This window comes from Cupressus sempervirens, chromosome 3, assembly GCF_028749045.1.
Source record: "Cupressus sempervirens isolate cs-2001-9-10 chromosome 3, ASM2874904v1, whole genome shotgun sequence".
Taxonomy (NCBI): domain Eukaryota; kingdom Viridiplantae; phylum Streptophyta; class Pinopsida; order Cupressales; family Cupressaceae; genus Cupressus; species Cupressus sempervirens.
This window is the reverse complement of record NC_143120.1, coordinates 995,551,054-995,564,942: the sequence shown is the minus strand read 5'-3', so window position 1 is coordinate 995,564,942 and position 13,889 is coordinate 995,551,054.

Genomic DNA, 13,889 nt, shown 5'->3' with positions numbered 1-13,889 from the left:
ATATTAATATTAAATAGCATACCAAAAAAAATCAATTAATATGAAGTACACGTAGATGACAATTTAAGTTGCAACAACCACCTCTAATATTTTTATTTGAAATATATTAAATCCCTTTAACACTTAAAAATGTTAAAGGGCATGGCCAACATACCAATTTACAACCACTAATAGTTGTCAAAATAGGATTTCTACAATTCAAAACATATGCTCAGAGAGGTTTACCTCACTCTACTAGATATGATCAAGAATTAGCAATTCTATAGTGGATGCTAACTAGAATTGAAAAATCCTAACAAGAATAAGACATTGTTGAATAAAATATAATATAGTGATAATCTTCATCTATAGAGGTCACTTTTCTCCCTCAAAATTATCAAAAAAGGGATTTCATCAACTAAATTCTGATGTGGAGTTCTTTGGACAAATTAGTCTTTTAATTAAAATGGGGTCATTTGGAACTCTCTATAAACAAGTTATGTCTTCTAGAATTAAGGCCCCCATACACAAGATTTAAGACCTTCTATAATGTACAAAGAATATATAAGAGGGAATTACATATGTACCATGTCATTGAATATAATAAAATAATTTTGAAGGATTTAACTAAGACAAACTGTAGCAGCAAAATTGAGAAAATAACTATGACATGTAATGAAAGGTACTTATGATAGGCATAGTAAAAATATTATTTTAACATACTAGATTTTTAAGGGTTTAACTAAGACAAATTGTAGCAGCAACATTGAGAAAATAACTATGACATGTAATGAAAGGTACTTATGATAGGCATAGTAAAAATATTATTTTAGCATACCAGATGATGAGAATGAGAAACTTAAATGAATAAAAAGAACAACAACAAAGCTATGAAGATTCTAGTAGTTGCAGTAAAGGATCATATAGTTATGATATATCAAAGTTGGACATTACACATGCCATATTTACCTTCCTAGAAGAAATGTATGAGATAAAAAATACCAATACAGCCCTCACACTAAAACAACTACATCATGTAAAAATGAACAAGGGTAAATCTATTACATCATATTTTATAAGAGTAACAGATTTAAGGGACCGACTATCTACTATTGGCTATATAATTGACAACAAGGAATTAACAATGTTGGCTCTCAATAGACTTCACACATCTTGAAAATCATTCATACAAGGGGTAAGTTCCCAATCAAAATTAAAAAATTCAACTGATTAAAAAATGGTTGTATTCAAGAAAAACCAAGACTAATCACCAGAGGGATCAAAATAAATAATTGGTGGAGAGATCCAAGTGTTAAATACAAACTCACACAAGAAAGGGAAGAAAGGAAACTTCAAATGGAAAAGGGGGAAGGGACAACAATAAACATTCATTCAAAAGAAAAAAGGTCATGTCTATGTTAGAGTGATATATATGTATGGAAATCTTGTCATAAAACACCTAGAAAGACTCAAGAATAAAGCCTTGCTAATAGGAGTTAATAAGACAAAAAGAATGGTATTCTTTTCATCTTTATCAAGTGAATTAATGACCAATAGAAATACCTAGGTCATTGAAAGTGGAGCATCCCATCATATAATTGAATTTAAATAACAATTGGATAGTCTTGAATAGAATTCAAATGAAGAAGTAACCATTAGAGATAAATCCACCTACCTCATGAAAGGAATCGTGACCTCTATAGTTCAACTAACATCTAGAGTTTCTCTACAATGAATTGAAGTACTATTTGTACCAAACATCAAAATAAATATAGTTTCCATCTCAACCCTTGAAGATAAAGGGTATCAAATCACTTTATTGGATGGGAAAGTTTTTACCTTGCCTAACAACTCAAACATCAATAATGCATATACAATAAGGGCTAATGATGGATTTTTACACAAAAATTGCAACATTCAAACCCAAGCCTAAACTCATCATGTTTCCACTAAAAATGAAATATAGCATAGAAGGTTAGGAAATCTTTAGTTTCATTCCTTATCTTCCATAGAGATTTTTTTTACATGATTATCCAAATTAAACCCATAACATGATGAAATATGTAAGGGTTGTTCCTTAGGTAATAACTCTAAAGGGTCATTTCATTGTAGTGAGCACAAATCCAAAAATGTACTTGAACTTATTCTCACTAATTTATGTGTACCAATGAAAATACTCTCCTTAGGAATATTTTAGTACTATGTTATTTTTGTTGATGACTACTCCAATAAAACTTGGATTCGTTTCCTAAAATTTAAAGAATCAAATGAAGTACTATCAAATTTTAAAGAACTTGAGGCCCTAGTTGAAAATATGATTAGGAAAAGAATCAAAACTCTAGGGTTAGATAATTAGGAGGAGTATATCTTTAAAAAAATTAAAGAATTTCATAATACTACAAGGATTAAGAGGAAGTACACTATTCCATATAACCCTCAACAAAATGGGGTACCGGAAAATAAGAACACAACCATAGTAGAAGCTGCTAATGCTATAATGCATGTTCATAACCTTCATACCTCATTTTGGGTAGAAGCCTCTAATATTGTTGTTTACACACATAATAGATGTCCTCATTCTATTTTTGACAATATAACCCCTGAAGAAGATTCTATAGGAAACAAGCCTAACTTAAGTCACTCAAGAATAATTGGTTTCCTAGTCTATATTCACATTCCGAAGGAGAAAATATCCAAATTAGAATCATCAAGGAAGAAAGGGTTATTTTTTGGATATAGTGAATCATCCAAAGCATACATGACATATGTTCCCAGATAGAAAATAATTGATCTTATTAGAGATGTAACTTTTGAAGAAGACATCACATTCCAAATATCTAAAAGCATTCTTAAGAGAGATGACGACTCTCCTCAAGACATAGAAGAGGATCCTAGGATTGAGTTTCAGAGGGAGATACTTGTAGAAGATACGGACAAGACCACTGAGCCTCATGATGTTGTTGCTGATATAAAAATATCACTCTAGGAAAGGACAATATTGAAGAAGAAAAAAACTATGCAATACCAAAGGGTGCATTTAGAAAAAGAAAGAAACCAAGATGTTACTCAAACTATATCTCCCTTATGAGTGAACTCATTAAGTCTAAGCCTTTGAATGTTGAGGATACACAACTCCAAGAAAAGTAAGCTATAAACTAGAGAGAGAATACATGCTACAAAATATGTTGCATATAAAGAAAGCAAATCATCAAGGAAAAAATAATAATAATGAGAGAATGGATGATTATTAAATAATAATCATACCATTTCAAAAAGATTTATTAAGAAAAGATTCTAGGATATTTCATGTAACAAAGTAACTTATGTAAAAAGGGAATGTATTATTAAATAGTAAAAACAATATAAAGAGATAAAAGGAGTGAGGAAGGATCCTATATTACACCTACTTAGTGGACATCTCAAGTGATGTAGTACAAGGTACGAGAATCCTCAAAGAAGATGTCCTAGCCCCCAAAAATAACCACATAGCAGGATATAAATAATAACACAGAGATTTAGATCCAAAATAATGTCAATTCTCATAATAGAATCATAAGATTTACATCCAACATACTCGACTGTAAGGCCTTTCGAGTTATGACCAATTACATTAGTAATTACAATAACAATTCTGCAAGACCTCACAAGATCCAAACTTTAGCTATCCTAGACCCACAATCTGGTAGAAAAACCCAAGACAAACCTAAACTTGTGCTCACAATCCACCAAGAAACCTACTGGTTTCCCAAGCCTGCACTTAGCTACTAGCTCTGCTAAAATTTGGTCCTCTCAACTACTCTGTGATGAACTCCATCTCAATGAATGACTCTAGACAAGAAAAGACTCTCTACTTATACTAAACCAAGATATATGTCAACCTAGCAAGTTACATTAAATAAACACATACATTAAATAAACCCTCAAACCACAAATCAACTTGGAAACAAACATTAAATACATGAAATAACTAAATACTTAGGACAAGTCTGAAGTTTACAATGTATAACTAACTCATATGACAACATTATGCACACCTAGACATAGGTTCACGTGCCAACCAACAATCCAAATCCAAGAGCGCAAAAGCCAACTCCCATGGATCAAAGCTCGTAAATACAATCTCCAAAGTCTTCCAGTAAATTAGGAACATGTTACTAGTAGCCACCAAAAAGGTTCTAAATCCAAGATGATTACTCCAAACTTCATGCACACTTAAGATAAGGTTTCTCAATGTGCCTCAAATATAATCCTAGTTGCATGAATCATAATCCCACAAATCTGAGCTCAATGCAATTGTTGAAGTTGATGGAAGATCAACCCAAAATTCCCAAGAATCACCTGCATGCAAACACCTATTATAGAAAGAGAGAAGAAAAGGTTATGGAGGTAGGAATTCCCAAATCCATAGGTGAGACATTATTGATGAGAAAAAATAGAGGTTGCTATTATCAAAAGTGAATTAATAAATTACAATGAGATCAATCCTTATAAAAAGAGATCAAAATCATAACTGGTAAAACCTAGGTTGCATGATAATAATTAATAGAAGAATTAATTATTATATGCCTAAAGTTTAGCTTAAGTAAACTAGATTTAATAAGTGACTTAATAATTAAATCAAAATGATTTAATTAATAAGGAAATATCTTATTACTCTAACACCCCACCTTAAGATAAACTTAGAGAGTAGCTAAAAACCTAGATAATATTGCTGAAAGTAAATTTGGGTCTTGACAAACAAAGCCTAGTGAGGTACCCAAGCACAACCAAATCTCTAAAAAGAGAAGAAACAAAGAAAACCAGATGGGAAAAACCCTACTCCAAAAAGAGATGGAAATAATTCTAAAATAACTAGTGAAGGACTGAAGAAGCCTCCAAACTAGAGAATGTCCTATAAGATATGAACAAAAGATGATAAGGAAGAACACCACTGAAGCATGAAGTTGCAAACACTGCCAAATTGTTGATCTGAAGAACCTCCACTATATAGAACATGACCAGGTAGAGAAGACTAATTCTGAAGAGTTGATCAATCAAAGATAGAAGGTATCTTCATGACCTCCAAAAATAGGAATGAAAGAATGTCTATATGGTAAATGATCCATCTCACCAAAATGCATAGGTATCCAACCATTGCAATCACCTAGTACTTAGGATCAAATATTGAATACATAGCTCACTCCATCAAACCAAGAAAGCAATAGAACCAATATAACCCCCTATAACGTTGAGAGGTAAGACATGAACATTGCAACTAAATGTAATATCTCCTACAAAAAAAAGAACCAAGAACATTGAGAGTGCAAAAGAAGTACACACACCTATAATGGCACGTGCCATCAACACATCATGAGGCTAATGTTGTGGAAAGAACACTCACTTGACAAAGGAGGATGACGAATATGACTAACATGAAACCCGTAAGGCACTTTATAATGTAGTGCAAGTACAACAAAATACAAAGATGTGCAAGATCCTAAAATGCAATAGAGTGACACTTTATCTTAGTGCATTTGTACAAATGTTACAAAAGATGTCTAAATAGACTAGAAGAGACATAAGGTTGATACAACATATAATAAAATCCATGACGAATCATGTGAGGCAAGAAAATCAATTCTAAGACTTGAAACAACCAATATATCCACTAGAATGCAAAAATGCAAAAGATTAAATAAAATGCTGTCAGAGTAGAATCTAGAAAAAAAACCATCACTAAAAAGATATCTCAAAGACCTTTCCAATGATATAAATAAATCCCAATTGAAGATTAGATGCTCAAGATATGTCTCCTAAAGTGAAAAATAGAACTCCTAACTTTGACAACAAAAACAACCATAAAAAAACATTAAAACTAAAAATAACATACACCACTAGAATGAGCTTAGAACCATCTTTTCAGCGATATCTAGTTTGTGAAAAATGGAGTCTAGAAGGGCAAGTTACAACCAAAAAACCACATGTAGGTCAAAAAAGAGCTAGAAGGGAAAAGAAAAAAAATAACACCATGGAAATTGTGCCAAAATGCCTCAACAAGTGTGCCGTCTAGTACAAAATCACATTGGGAAACATGCTAGTTTCATACAACACTGTCTCAGGAAGTGTGCAAATTCTTAATTTTCATATCAAAAAATCTCAATTTGTGTGCCAAAAATCATGATTTACGCACCAAAAAATCTTGATTTGTGTGCCAAAATATTTTAATTATTGTAAAAAAATCTCGATTTGTGTGCCATTTAAAAAAAATTTGTGTGTCAAAAGTCTCAATTTTTGTGCCAAAAAACTCAATTTCTGTGCTAAAAATCTTGATTTACTTGCCAAAAATTCATAAAATTGTTGCATTGGGAAACCTGTCAAATCTGGGAGTAATAAATATTTTGCCTCAGATTCCAACTGTGTCCGAATTGGACAAATTTTATATGAAAATAAGGGTTTTTGGGTGCTCTGAGCTTAATGGTGAGGTTTGTTTGGACTCAAAGTGCACTGAAAATGGTGACCCCCCAAGATCCAATACAAAAAAAACTCTAAAATATGAAACCCTTTGAAAGAAAAAGCACAGATGAAAACCAATGCCAAATCTCTCACAAATAGAACATGAGCATGAAGATCTTGAGCTCTAATACCGTGTTGATGTTGATGAAGATCAACCCCACAACTCCCAAGAATCACCTGCATGCAAACATTTTCCATAGAAAGAGAAAATAAAAAGCTGTGGAGGCTGGAACTCCCAAATCCATAGCTGAGACATTCTTGATGAGCAAAAAGAGAGATTGCTATTATCAAAAGTGAATTAATAAATTACAAAGAGATCAATCCTTATAAAAGGAGATCAAAACCCTAACTGGTAAAACCTAGGTTGCATGATAATAATTAATAAAAGAATTAATTATTATATGCCAAAAGTTTAGCTTAAGTAAACTAGAGATAATAAGTGACTTAATAATTAAATCAAAATGATTTAGTTAATAAGGCAATATCTTATTACTCTATCAACATCTATATACATGATTGCCGACTACCCCAGGATGCACCTGCATTTGACACCCTAGGTGTGAAGAAAATATGTTCTCAATAATTGGAAGAACATCTTTTAGGGTTCAACACATAAACCCAAACTAGTTCTTCACATACATATCCTCTAAGTAAAATCATCTTGTACATTCTTTCCTTTTTTCACCTCTGCAAATATTTTCCTACAATGTCCATCCTCACATCTACCTTAGGTGTGCCACAAGTTTGTTTCCCAAGATGACCTCTAACTTTTTAAAAATCCTTCAACTCAACTTGGGTACCAAAACTCAGGTTCCTCCTGCCAGCATCTACATTCTGCAAAGGAATCAAGGAATTCCTCATAGCACCCTTCTCAATAATAAACAAAATCTTGACCCGACCATGCACTACCTTGCAATCATACTGCTAAGGTATACCAAGTAATATGTGAAAGAAAACATGTCCACAATATCACAAAATATCTGACCCACATACCGTCCAATCTAAAAATTAACAAAACACTTCTCCCTCACTTCCAAAGAACGTTCATCTTGTAACAAACTGACCCTATAAGGACAAGGATGTCTCACTTTGTCCAAACCAAGTTTCTGAACCATCTTCCCAGCAACTAGGTTACAAGTACTACTACCATCCACAATCACATTCCAACATTTACCTTTAGACTTGAAATGAGTTATAAAAAAACTCCTCCTTTGACAAGGTTCCAACATCTTCTTACCATATAATACTCTTTGAATCAACAAATTATCCCCTGTTGCCTCAAACTCATTCATTGATCCACATTCTCATTGACCACAACAACTCTTCTATCACTAGCCTTCTTGTTAGTATTATGACATTCAAAAGATCTATGTGCTTCTTCACCACATCTATAAAAAGTACCCTTAAATACACTTCTGTCTATACTCTTCCTCTATTTAATGGCTTTTGGTTCATCTTCAGCAATATGTTTATCTTTTACCAAGTGTTCCGTCTTCTCCTTCCCTTGGGAATCACCTTAATGTTTTCTTTTCAACTTATCTTTTGCCTTATTAGCATAGGGTTAAGCATCCTCAACTAAGAAATATTCATCATACTAATCTCATCCTGAATATTGAATCTCAAACCATTAATATATCTAGCCACCTTTTCCTTAGAAAGTTCTTTATGCCCATATTGAATAGTCAGCTTATAGAACTCCTTGATATAATCCTTCATAGTCATATCCTTTTATTCCAGATTCTATAATTTCTTAAAAAAATTCAAGTTCATAATCAATGGGAATGAACTTATCCTTCAATTTAGTTACCATCAATCTCCATCTAGTGATCTTGATTTCACCTTATTCTTCTCTATCTCCTTGCAATTCTTTCCACCATAAAGTAGCATGCCATTTTAGCTTAGTCAGTGCCAACCTCACTCTGAGTGGATCACCAATATCCTCTAACTCAAAGTAGTCTTCCAACTCACCAATCTAATAAATTAGGTCCTCAGGATTCAAAGTACCTAAGAAAAATAGAAACATCCATCTTATGCTTCAGATTCAAGTGATCTCCAAATCTATCCAACCAACCAACTATAACTTCAATACATCTCTCCATGCAATCAACTCTGTCTTCAACATGAGATCTAGCAACTTCAAAGTTTTCACCATCTTCTTCATAACCATCTTCAATACCCATATTATTAGGTGCACCATCTATAGCTCTCATGATCTCAATGACCATATCATTCTTCATCCCATCTCAAGTCTAAAATATGATCTAACCTTCTTTAAAATCCTAGTCTCCACAACATTATAGAAATCATCAATCACCCTAGGGTCAAATCTTCTTGGAGCCATCTTCCAAGATCTTCACAAACCCAAAGAAACAAATCCACAAGATCAATTGGCACCACAAGATCAAATAGCTTCACCCTTCACTCTGATACCACTAGATGTAGTATAAGGAAGGATAATCCCCAAAGGAGGTGTCCTAGTCCCTAGAAAATAAGCACATAGTGGAATATAAATAATAACACAAATTTTTAGATCCAAAATAATGCCAATTATCACAATATAATCATAAGATTTACATCTAACATGCCCGATTGTAAGAGGTAGAAAACCCCAAGAAGAAGATAAACTTGTGTTGACAAGCCACCAAGCAACCTTCTTGTTTACCAAGCCCACACTTAGCTACTAGCTTTGCTAAACTTTTCTCCTCTCAGCTACTCCATGTTGAACTCCATCTAAATGAATGAATCTATACAAGACAAGACCCTCTACTTATACTAAACCAAGCCATAGGCCAACCTAGAAAGTTACATTAAATAAACACTTACATTTAATAAACTCTCAAGCCTCAATTCAGCTTGGAAACAAACATTAAATACATGAAATACCTAAATACTTAGGACAAGCCCCAAGTTTATAATGCATAACTAACTCATATGACAACATAAAAGTATGTACACTTAGACATAGGTCCATGTGCCAACCAACTATCCAAATCCAAGAGTACAAAAGTCAACTCCCACTGATCGAATCTCGTGAATACAATCTCCAAAGATTGCTAGTAAATCAAGAACTTGTTACCAACAACCACCAAAAAGACTCAACTCTAAGATGATTATTCCAAATTTCACGTGCACTAAGGAAAAGGTTCCTCAATGTGCCTCAAACAAATCCCCAAATATGAGAACCATAATTTCTGAAATTTGAGCTTGATGCCCCTGCATATGGGATTGATGGCTACCCTAGAATGCTCCTACATCATCAAGTATACAAGATATGTACTTCCTAGTCAGGAATAGTTGTAGAGAGGATACTTATCCCAACAAGGAGAAATATCCTAAATAAGAAAACATACATGTAAGGATATCAATAAGAAGAGAGATGAATAAAAAAGAGATAATGGATCCTAATGAGGAGAAGAATTAAAAAACCAATATAAATCTAAACCTATTAAGGATAAGGTTGTAATATGTGATATAATATTTTTATGTAAAACAAAAAATCCATGCAAGAGAAAGATGCCATACTATAAAAGATGCAAATCTGTAAATGATATTGGATGCTAAAATGAAAAAGGAAAGGAAGAAATTACATAGATGAACTCCACATGCCTAGCGAATAAATGTATACTATGAAGAAATATGTCTATGACAACAAAGAAAAAAAATAGATTTCTAAAAAAAGAGAAATAATGTAGAATCTTTACTCCCCAACTAAGAGAGAAAAGAAGGCCCTATTATGTTATCATCAAGCTCATTAAAAATAATGGAGAGAAACATAATGGGGGATAGAAATGCTAATTTTAAACCCTTACTTGAAGAAATCAGAGAATCTTTGGTATTGAGCGGATAAGACTTTGATCAATTGTGCAATCTTGAACAAGATGTCTAAACTATGTACAATCACAAAGTAAGTGGTTGTTGCTATGATGATAAAAATACAAAAATACCCTTAATAGGTCATTTTCCCTTAGAAAAATTTCTATAAGGAAAGATTATTTTTTATGATTGAACTTAAGACTTCAATAGACTCTTTTTTCCAAAGCTAAGTGATCATCCATATGAGATATATCTATAGATGGAGTGAGAAAAATAATTCCAAGAGGAGGTCTGGGTTCAGATTAAGATGGGAACACTGATCAACATAAGGAACTTGAGATGCTTTAGGACTATTGTCGAAGGGTAAAGGAAGATCATCTATTATGAGAGGAGGAAGGTCATGTTGATGATATTTATCAAAGGAATTAATGACCTCTTTAATGTTATAGATGATAGTAAGTGAAGGAGATGTAGGTTTTTCTAGTATGGGTTCTTGAGGAAGTTGGGATGGAGAAGGATTAGGACAAGAAACAAAGCTTAAACCACCTCTATGATTTTGGTGAGGAAGATCAATAAGAAGTTTAATGCCTTGGTCATTAAGACCAATCTCTAAACCTTTGTAACCTTGTTGAATGGTGATATCATAACTTGCATTATAAGTGTCCTTTAATGTAGAAGGAGAAGGTGATTCATCTTGAGGTGAATGATTATTCATAGTATAAGGAGGACATTTATTTGTTTATGAGGATTAGTATTCTCATTCGTGGGAGGTAGTGAAGCAGAAAGATTATCCAAAGGTCTAGGGGATAAGCCATCTAGATCATGAAAAATATGTTGAAGACCTTGGAAAGAACTAGATGTACTAGGAGAAATATGATTGAGAGGATTACTAACAGGATAATTGACAAAGACCTCTATGAAATTTTATATATTCCATGCATGTAGTTAACATTTGAAGAAGGAAAAAATACAAACAATTGATAACAATCTTGAATTATGCCTTTTAAGGAATAATTATGTTAGTTAACCTCATTATTCTATATGCAAGAACACCATGAGGAAATATAAATATAATGATATGTAAGAAGGTACTATTCACTCCATGTGCTTGATAGAGAGAGATAAGAAGAAAAGTGATGACATAATTGATTATACATCACTCCATTTTAGAGATTTACATGTTAGAAAATAGACACCTAGATCTAGAAAATGGGAAAGTAATTAAAAAAATCTATCAATCAAATCAAGAAGGTATAAGGAATGTAGGCCTATTCCCACAATGATGTAAAGGAATCTTGTACTAATATCAAAAGGAAAAATGTATAAAAGCTTCGAGCTCACCAAAATGTAATATATAAAATGGAGATCTATGGTAAACCACCAAATTATATATACATTAAGAAGGGGTACCAAGATCTGATCCTAGGGGTTGACATAATTTTTTTGACCCAAGAGGATAAGAGGGATGTAAATACAAGATCTAGCTAAAGGATGAGATGATGGATGCTTTCTTATGTGGATAGAAATATATAAAGACCTAAACTAAGGAAATGATGACCAATAAGATGTGATATAAGATCTAACACATGAAACAAAAGTTCTAAAAGGGATGAGAATGAAGATGCACTCACCTTGAAGGTTAGTAGATGTTGTCATTCAAATCTATAGACACTATGTTGAGTGTATCAAAACTAAGTCATACTAAGATCCAAAACCCTAAATCTTGTAACTTCTCATTGTGAAAATATGAGTATGTCAGGAATAGGATGACTTGGTGCAACATATATTGATGTATGTTGAACATGGGGAAAACTATGCCTCTCAGGGATGAATTAAGAAGTCTTGGATCTATGAGAAAATTTCTATCTTTAGAGCTGCACTTTGGGGTCTAAAACTCCATAAATTTGCACTTTCACACAAGAGAAGGGAAAATTTATTGGGGGAAGGGGATTTCCTTGGTCATGGATCTATTTAGGAATTAACCTTGAATTGAAATAGAATAAATTATATCATGTAGTAGAGCTTAGACAGCAATGAAGTAAATCATATCATGTAGATGTAATTTTGCTTAGTATGTGATTAAGTATGTTGCTATAATAGCCTTGAGTCAACACAAAACCAAAAGGAATTCATGTAAGATAAATCCTCGTGTAGTAAATGCTTGTAACATGCCTCAATTGTCGACAAAAGAAGAAGAAGAAATCCTAAATGTAGATTTCCTCCCTTGATGACAAAACTCCTTTGCCTCCTTTGAAGAAAGTAGTTAGATTTATGGAAGGAAATGCATGAATGCTTGATGGATGAAAGAATGCTTTCAGTGAAATTATTCTTGCTTGATTGAATCCTTGAATGCACACTAACTTTCTTGTAGATGGATTGCTTTAGTGTGGATGTCATGGATTGCTTTAATGTGGATGTGAAAATGAAGAGGAAGGTTCCTTTTATAGTGAATTTGGGAGTTAATTTTTGGAAAGTTGACTCCACAAGGTGGGAAAAGAAAAACACTTTTTATCAGGCCTTAAAATACCTTTAAATAGGAGCCTCAGGGTATATGTGACCCTAGGGAGACCTATGCCTAGGAGTAGTAATTTTGAGGTAAAAAGATGCAAGGTCTGAGAAGTATTTGAAATTTTGATGAAAGATTGATAGATAAGTGGGGATATTAAGTGAATAGTCTAAAATGGGGCCAAGAGGGAAGGTGAATAGAGTAAATGGATGAATAAATGATAAATTATGCATAGGAATAAGAGCCAACATAGAGTTTTGAGTAATATTGAAGGAGAATAAAATATCTAGATTTAAATAATGCATATAGTTAAGTACAATGTAAGATCCTAATGTAAGAGGCCACACTAAAGATGGATAAAATGGTCTCGAAAAGGACATGAAGAAAGTGGTTAATTTTTTAGACTATATAGGTAGCTTGGAGATGACTAATACTTCTGCCCATATCTCAGAAAGCTTGAGGTCTAGTCCTCTAGACCTCACTAATGACATGATGCTAGAGGAGGAGGAGGATGTTTTTTGTCAGAATTGATAAAAATATTATTTTGGGACCTGTGTCAATTGTAATGTAGTAACAAAGGAGTTGGATAAATTGAAGGCTACAATGGTGGAGCTAAAAGGAAAGACTGGAAGCATCTCTAAGTTCTATTTGGGGGATACACACAACTCAACCATGTTATTGTGCCTACTATAGAAAAAGATGATGGAAAAATAACTTTTTAAGTCCCTAAGAAAAGATTGATCTAAAAGAAATGTGTTAGAGTGGTTACAAGATTAATGAGCTAGGTGGGAGCATCATCTTGACTATTTTTTGTTTTCCTATTGAGAAGGGTCGTATTGCCATGTTGTTGAATTTCTATATGTCTATGAAATTTATGTTCAATATCATTAGCACTTGTACATTTTTGGTTAGGTATGCCATATATGGGCTATTCATAAGACTAAGTATAATTTTGTTAGCTTAGATGGTAGATGTGTTTATAATACTGATAATGACACTGTTAACATAGGTGGTAAGATCAACATTATTCGTTTCAATGCTTTGTTTAATGTGATTTTTGATATTATTAGAAAGTTAATGTGTTCTTAAAATATATTTA